We start from the raw sequence: 7,335 nt of genomic DNA on the forward strand, positions 1-7,335 counted from the left end.
CACTCTGGGCTGAGTATCTAAACCATTGAACCACCACATTATGAACAATACTTCCATTTTTCCTACTTTCCTTTTCATGTGAAGCCTCATTGGTTGCACAATGACACAGCCTTCACTTAGGAGAGAAATCCTGTCCCATTCAGTGACTCATTGACATACATCATTAGGAGGTCATATATAGTGAGTTTACTCTTGAAACATCATTTCAGCATCTTTCTTAAGGATGAATTCAGTCTTTAAAATAAATAATAAATACCTGACCCACTCTTGAGAAGTCTGCTGCTTACCAGGGCTCGTATCAGAGCTGTCACCAACGCAATACCAAGCATGGTACAGCCTAATGAATATTAACCACTGCTGTTGTTTCACATGAACACCAGTGATCCAGGCAGGAGCAGTCTGTGGAGTATCAAGAGGGATTACAGAGGCCTGGGAGCAGCAGTAAGGGACTCAGGAGTGCAGGTAGTTTTTTCATCAGTCCTCCTGGTCAAAAGGAAGGGGATTGAAAGAGCCATTAGAATTTGGCACATCAACAGATGGTGACAGGACTGGTGTCAAAGAAAGAGGTTTGGCTACTTAGACCATGGGAATCACTCTGAGAAACATGGTCTGATGGAGGCTGATGGGATCCACCTGTCAGACAAGGGGAAGAGCACCCTCAGTCATAGGCTTGCCAAGCTGGTGAAGAGGGCTTTAAACTAGAGTTGCCAGGGGAGGGGAACCTCAATCCATCCCACTCCTCTCACTTTGATGTCAGTGTCAGTGATAGGTGCCCAGAGCCTGGAGAAGGGTCACAGATCAGCAGGAGAGACACTGAAGAGCAGCACTAAGGAATTCCAGCCTCTCCAGCCAGTAAGTCAGCTTCATCAGGGGCCCAACTCAAATATCTCTACACTAATGCACGTAGCATGAACAATAAACAAGAGGAATTAGAGATGTACCCACATTACCGGGCTGTGGCCTCATTGACATTACAGAGGCATGGTGGGAGGGCTCCCATGACTGGAGTGTTGGAATGGAAGGATGCAGGCTCTTCAGGAAGGACAGGCAGGGCAGATGAGGAGGGGGCATCACCCTCTATGTCAGTGAGCAGCTGGAGTGCATGGAGCTCTGGTTGGGGATGGGTGAGGAGCTGACAGAGCTTGTGGGCAAGGATTAAACGGAAGGCAGGGACAGGTGACATTACAGTGAGGGTCTGCTACAGGCCACCCGACCAGGAAGAACAAGCAGATGAGACCCTCTGTAGACAGATAGAAACAGCCTCACATTCACAAGCCCTGGTTCTCATGGGGGCCTTGAATCACCCTGGTGTCTGTTGGAGGGACAGCACAGCAGGGCATAGGCAATCCAGGAGGTTCCTGGAATGCACTGATGATAACTTCTTTCTCCACGTGATAGAGGATCCGATGAGGAGAGGTGCTATGTTTGACTTCATTCTCCTTGTTGAGGAGGAGTTGGTGGGGAATGTAAAGGTCAAGGGCAGCCAAAATTGTGGCATTTTGGATGCTAAGGGCAGCGAGAAAGGCACACAGCAAGTTCGCTACCCTGCACTTTGGGAGAGCAGACTTTGGCCTCTTCAGGGATCTTCTTGGTGGAATACCATGGGGCAACGCCCTGGAAGGAAGAGGGGCCCAGGAAAGCTTGTTAATATTCAGGAATCACCTCCTCCAAGCTCAGAAGCAATGCAGCCCAACAAAGAGGAAATCTGGCAAAAACACCAGGAGGCCTGCATGGAAGAACAAGGATCTCCTGGCCAAATTCAAGCAGAAAAAGGAGGCCTACAGACAGTGGAAGCAAGGACAGGTAGCCTGGGAGGGATGTAAAGACATCTTACTGAGGTTTCCACGTACAGGTAACAAAAGGTTGTTTGCCTTGCATCTTCACATATGATATATGGGGAAGGTTTAATCCCACCTGATGAGCCATCTACCACTGTTTATTACCATTTTAAGATAATTTCCATGTTCAGACTGATTTTTTTCCTGCTATCTTTATAATACTTAACTTCTATAATTTTATCCAGTATTTTATTACATTATTCAGTAATTAATGTTTGTAAGTAATATTCAAATTTTAGTTCTTTGAAATAGTTTTTGTTGGTTTTCTCCTTTTTCTAAAACTTGTTCCTTAAGCAACTTTGGTTCTGAATTCATGTTGGTGTATTAGTAGAATTAGTGCCCAGGTGAGGAACCTGTCATTCCATCTTTGCTAGGCCGGGGATGTAAAGATTGTTCCTACTTGTTTAGCTGAATAAGAAACGTGGACTTCATGGATAAATTATGTAACTCACTCGCTTTGCTAGGAGGAATGGGTTGTAATATTACTGTGTTGTAATAAAATGAATTTTTGTTCTCTGCAAGGTAAATGGTCCTTATATATATGTGATAGATTAAATATAATTTTTACACTACTGAATTTATGAAAAAATAACAGCACAACTATGGGCAGAAAAAGAGGGGAATGTGACAACCTGATGTAGTGACGACTGAACTAAGAGTCAGTCTAGTTAATCTTACAGTTTGTAGAAGTTTTACCAGAGAAATGTGGGGTCAGAATGAGTAGTTCCTGCTACAAATATTTCATTTTTAATTTGGAATCATAGAATGATAATATATCCTGTAGGCTAAAAGATGCTATAGAACACAATTAACATAAAAATTCTTGCAGTTGCGCCTTATAAACACCCAAAGGTTTAGGTTACTAAAATCAGTGTGCTGAAGGTAATTCCACTCTTATCTAAGAATATTTTTTTTAATTGTTTCATTTTACAATGATAAATATGTGAACATCCATGAAAATATGTATCACAGAATCACAAAATCACAGAATGGCTGAGGTTGGAAGGGACCTCTGAAGATCACCCAGTCCAAACTCCCTGCTGAGCAGGATCACCTGGAGCATGTGGCGCAGGATGGCATCCAGATGGGGTTTGAATATCTCCAGAGAAGGAGGCTCCACAACCTCTCTGGGCAACCTGTCCCAGTGCTCTGTCACCTCACAGTAAAGAAGTGCCCCTCATATTCAGCTGGAACTTCCTGTGCTTCAGTTTGTGCCCTCTGCCTCTTGTCCTGTTGCTGGGCACCACTGAAAAGAGACCGGCTCCATCCTCTTGACACTTTCCCTTTAGATATCTATATACATTGATGAGGTCTCCCCTCTGTCTTCTCTTTTCCAGGCTGAACAGGACCAGTTCTCTCAGCCTGTCCTCGTGTGACAGGTGCTCCAGTCCTCTAATCATCTTAGTAGCCCTAAAGTACTGATGTAGCTTAATTGCACAGCTAAATGGTGTGATTCTAACTATGACAAACCGTATGTACAACATGGGATTTAATATCTGGGTCCCCAGAGCCATGCCATTCAGCCAGTGCAAGTTTAGTGCTAGTCTTACACTGGGTTTTAGCTTTCTTTAGCTTTTCTTTCTTTAGCTTATCACTGGGTTTTAGCTTTCTTCATCAGTCTTGAGTGTGTAGTTCCATCCTGTCTCTGGCTTGGAGATTTCCTGAGACATATTAGCTTGCAAAGCCACATTACTTTGCAAATTCCATCTAGTAAGAATACTTAAATATGCACTCCCAATGTGCTGAAAAGACTATTGCTCACTCATCTGTTTGCTAATGACAGTGATGACTGGATCTTGCAATATTTGTGTGTCTCATAGACCAGTTAGGAAGATCTGATCTTTCTTCCCATAAGAATGCCCTTTCTGTCTCTCCAAATTTACCATGACATTTAAATCTTTGCTCTGCTAATTTAACTGTAAGTGGTGTAAAAAGGTGCAGGTAGTGAGGTTAACCTTTAACTTATGTTCATGCAGTTTTTTGAACTGTCTTGTTTTTTTATGTGATCATGGAAGACTGCCAGTGAGAATGGAGTCAAAAGGTTCATATCCCTTTTTGTTGCTAAGAAGTAAGTGAAAATGATGTATGTGTCTAGTTTAGTAAAACTTTGTTATAGAACATAGCACTTCAAAATAAAATGCCAATTGCTATAATAAAACACTACTTGATCAGCAGAAAATTCTTGCTTTCTGTACCAAAACATACTTGCTATTTTATATTGCACAATGGCTAATTTTATACTGCTTTCTAAGACTAAAGAGTATCCTAATTAAAATGAATAATAATGGAAGCTAGTTTTAATGTAATAGATATTAAATCAAGTTAATTCTTTTGCTTTCTTTCATGTCCTTTATTTTGAGTCAGTAATCAATGAAGCCTTGGGAATTATTTTTTTTTCTTTATGCAAATATTAGACTCACCTTAATACCAAACACTAAAATAATAATAATGTAGCTATTGCTTCTATCATCTGGTGGTGTTAGTTTGTGGATGGCCTACCACTGGGAGTGTCTTTCTATCAGACATCCAAACTCACATTCTCTCTCAGCTTTCTCTTTCCTTTGGCTATTACTGTGTTTGTTAAATCTTTTCAGAATCTTGATGATGGAGAGATTGCTTGCATATGAATCAGTTTCATCTTTTTAACCCTCACTTTCACTGTTTTCTAAATAAATCTTAACTTAGAAAGCTTTTAGAATTTCCTTTCTTATGGTTTGTTTTTTAAGAATCAGCTCCTTCCATCATAATCATTAACATCTTTCCATCCACGTTTGCCCAATGATGCACAGACTATCTGATTGCCTTTCAACCTAACAGGGTATATTTTGGGCTATCACTGACCCTTTAAGTAATAGAATCATTTAGGTTGGAAAATATTCATAACTAAAACCTGGTAGTGGAATATACTATAGTAACAACAGGAAATAACTAGGATTTTGCTTTTGCTGAAGTTGTGATTGGAATAAATAAAACAAAACAAAACACACACAGAAAAAAAACAATGACAAGCTATACTAAGTTTGGACAAAACAATTGGAATTATTTCTAATAAAACACTTGCTTTACCTAATAGGATTGTTCTGCTAAATGCTAAGCTGATAATTCCACACATCTTTTCATTTACCTGGTGTATCCGAACTTTCACTAGTCCTTTGAAAATGGCTATTTATTGTTTCATATTTGTTGCTTTTTGTTTGTTTGTTTTTATCCCTCTTCAATCAGTGCAAAAGCTGCAAAAATCAACTTGCACCAAATAGATTTAAGCAAAATCCACACTGGCAATTCACTGCATTATTGATAAACATTCTCCTACAGCCTTTAGCATTTGATAGCTATTACCATAGTCAAGAAGTCCTAGATGAGAGCTCACTTTTACTTGGTCCATCTCCATCTCTCCAAACAGTATTTCAGAACACATAAGACTGCAGACAGTTTAGCATCAGTCAAGTTTTCAGAACTTTCAACAAGCAGGCTGCATCCACTAAGAAATTAAGCACAGTGTGATATATTGATTTTCAGACTCTCTGATGAGAAAGCATTTTTATCCCTCAAACATTGTAATGATACACTGCTTTACATCAATACCGTACACTGGATCACAAAAAGATAGGTAATAACACAGAATAACATGATGGATTAAAAAGACTATGTCTAAAATGTTTTTGCCAGTTTTATTTACCAAAATATTATAAACAGTACCAAAAATGTTTACAGTATAAATGTACATAGTTGGAAGTGCAGTATTTTGATTTATGGGTGGGGTTAATTATGTTATGCATTTTAAGAATATTTTAGAAAATAAGCAAGCTTGTATCAAAATCTGAAGATTGTAAAGAATTTTTCATAAAACTATTTTACCTCCAAAACATGAAGTTAAAAGCTTCTGAGAAATTATGTCAATTCCTGGGGAAAAAAAAAAAAATCCTCTAAATGTATCAGTTTCTGTTCTACTACGGTTTGTATCAACTCCTTAACTCAAATTCACATATATTTCAGCAAGGTAAAGGGGAAAAAAAAAAAAAAAGAGTACATTTTACAGGTGACTAAAAACACAGACTTGGGGAAAGATTTTAACTTTATTTCCAATGCCAGTTGGGTATACAATTGGATATTCACATTCCATGGACACAGAGAAACCTGAACCTTTTTCTCTGGACTGCTCTAAGTGATTATGTAGCAATCTACAAGCTGAGGTCCCATGCATGGTGGGGATAAAAGGCATCCTCCTGTAAGGATGTACCCTGGCCAGGCAAGTGCTGTGTTCCCCATGCTCCCCAGGAGACTGGAACAGATGTGTCACACAATCTGCAGGTCATGAGGCCACCAGGTGAATCTGGAGCTGGAGCAGAGAGAGCAGAGCAGAGGTCTGGGCAGACTTGACCTGGTATGGGCAGCAGCTGCCTGGCATGAAATCTTTCCTGAGGTTAGGTCTCTTTTTGGGATAAATCCTCTGAGGCTGCGTAGCTGTTTGTAGTACAGCACTGGGGTAAGCTTAATTTTCCTCTGCTTTCCTGTTTCTTTTCTCTGCTGGCTTCTCCCTCTAATGCAGTGACTCATCCAGCCTGCCAAACAATTTCTTTGCTCTCTGGTTGACCAGGTCCTTCTGCTTGCAAGGCTTTGCTCCGTGCACATGTGGTTACCCTCCCTTGCTGCAAAAGATGTTTGATTTTTTTCCCCCTCTAACTTGAAAAAATGGGGCTTTTTACCTTCAAGGCAGTCACAGATATGTGACTGCATCTGAGACAAATGTGTTTTTTCAGATGCTACCATTACCGTCCAGCAAGCTTGGCTTTGTGGTTTTCTTTTTCTTTTTCTTTCTTTCTTTCTTTCTTTCTTTCTTTCTTTCTTTCTTTCTTTCTTTCTTTCTTTCTTTCTTTCTTTCTTTTTCTTTCCTCTCTTTCCTCTCTTTCCTCTCTTTCCTCTCTTTCCTCTCTTTCTTTCTTTCTTTCTTTCTTTCTTTCTTTCTTTCTTTCTTTCTTTCTTTCTTTCTATATATGAGAGTCTCACTGTCCTTTGAGATCTGAATAGTGTTCTGGTACGTCCACATCTGAACCATGCTCAGCCCTTGAGCATTGGCTATGTGAAATTTTGCCACTGTAGTGCTCCATGTTGTGTTTCTTTGCTGGGGTCAGTATGAAATCAAAAGCTGCAGGCAATCACACAACTGGAAACCCGCTTTCTGCCTTCTTGAGCTAACATGCTTGATAGAGGCAGGCTAATATCCTTTATTTCGATTTTATTTTGCTGTTGCCATATTTCTTGAGCATGAGAGGATGTGAACATGAGATATCTACTGCCCACAGAGTGGAGTGGAAGCAGAGGATGAATGACTGTGGTGAAACAGCTTTGGCTGGAGGCATGGAATGAAGAGGAGGTTATGCTGCCAAAGGCAGAGAATAGAGCAGCTCTGAGCTGGGGATCTCCAGCAACTGTGAAGTACCAGGTTTGTGCTTCCTGACATGGGGAAGTATGGAAAGGACATCTTTCTCTTTGCCTC

The 7,335-nt window shown here is 40.2% G+C and overlaps 1 long non-coding RNA gene across 1 annotated transcript; it reads right to left on the reverse strand.

The window, feature by feature from the left end:
* Window positions 1-5,077: 5,077 nt before the first annotated feature.
* On the reverse strand, window positions 5,078-5,746 carry LOC121078286. Its single transcript, XR_005824525.1, has 2 exons — window positions 5,697-5,746; window positions 5,078-5,319 (listed from the first exon to the last, which is right to left on the reverse strand). It is a non-coding gene; the product is annotated as an uncharacterized LOC121078286 (long non-coding RNA).
* Window positions 5,747-7,335: the final 1,589 nt, after the last annotated feature.

The sequence above is a fragment of the Cygnus olor genome, chromosome 1 (assembly GCF_009769625.2).
Source record: "Cygnus olor isolate bCygOlo1 chromosome 1, bCygOlo1.pri.v2, whole genome shotgun sequence".
Lineage (NCBI taxonomy): Eukaryota > Metazoa > Chordata > Aves > Anseriformes > Anatidae > Cygnus > Cygnus olor.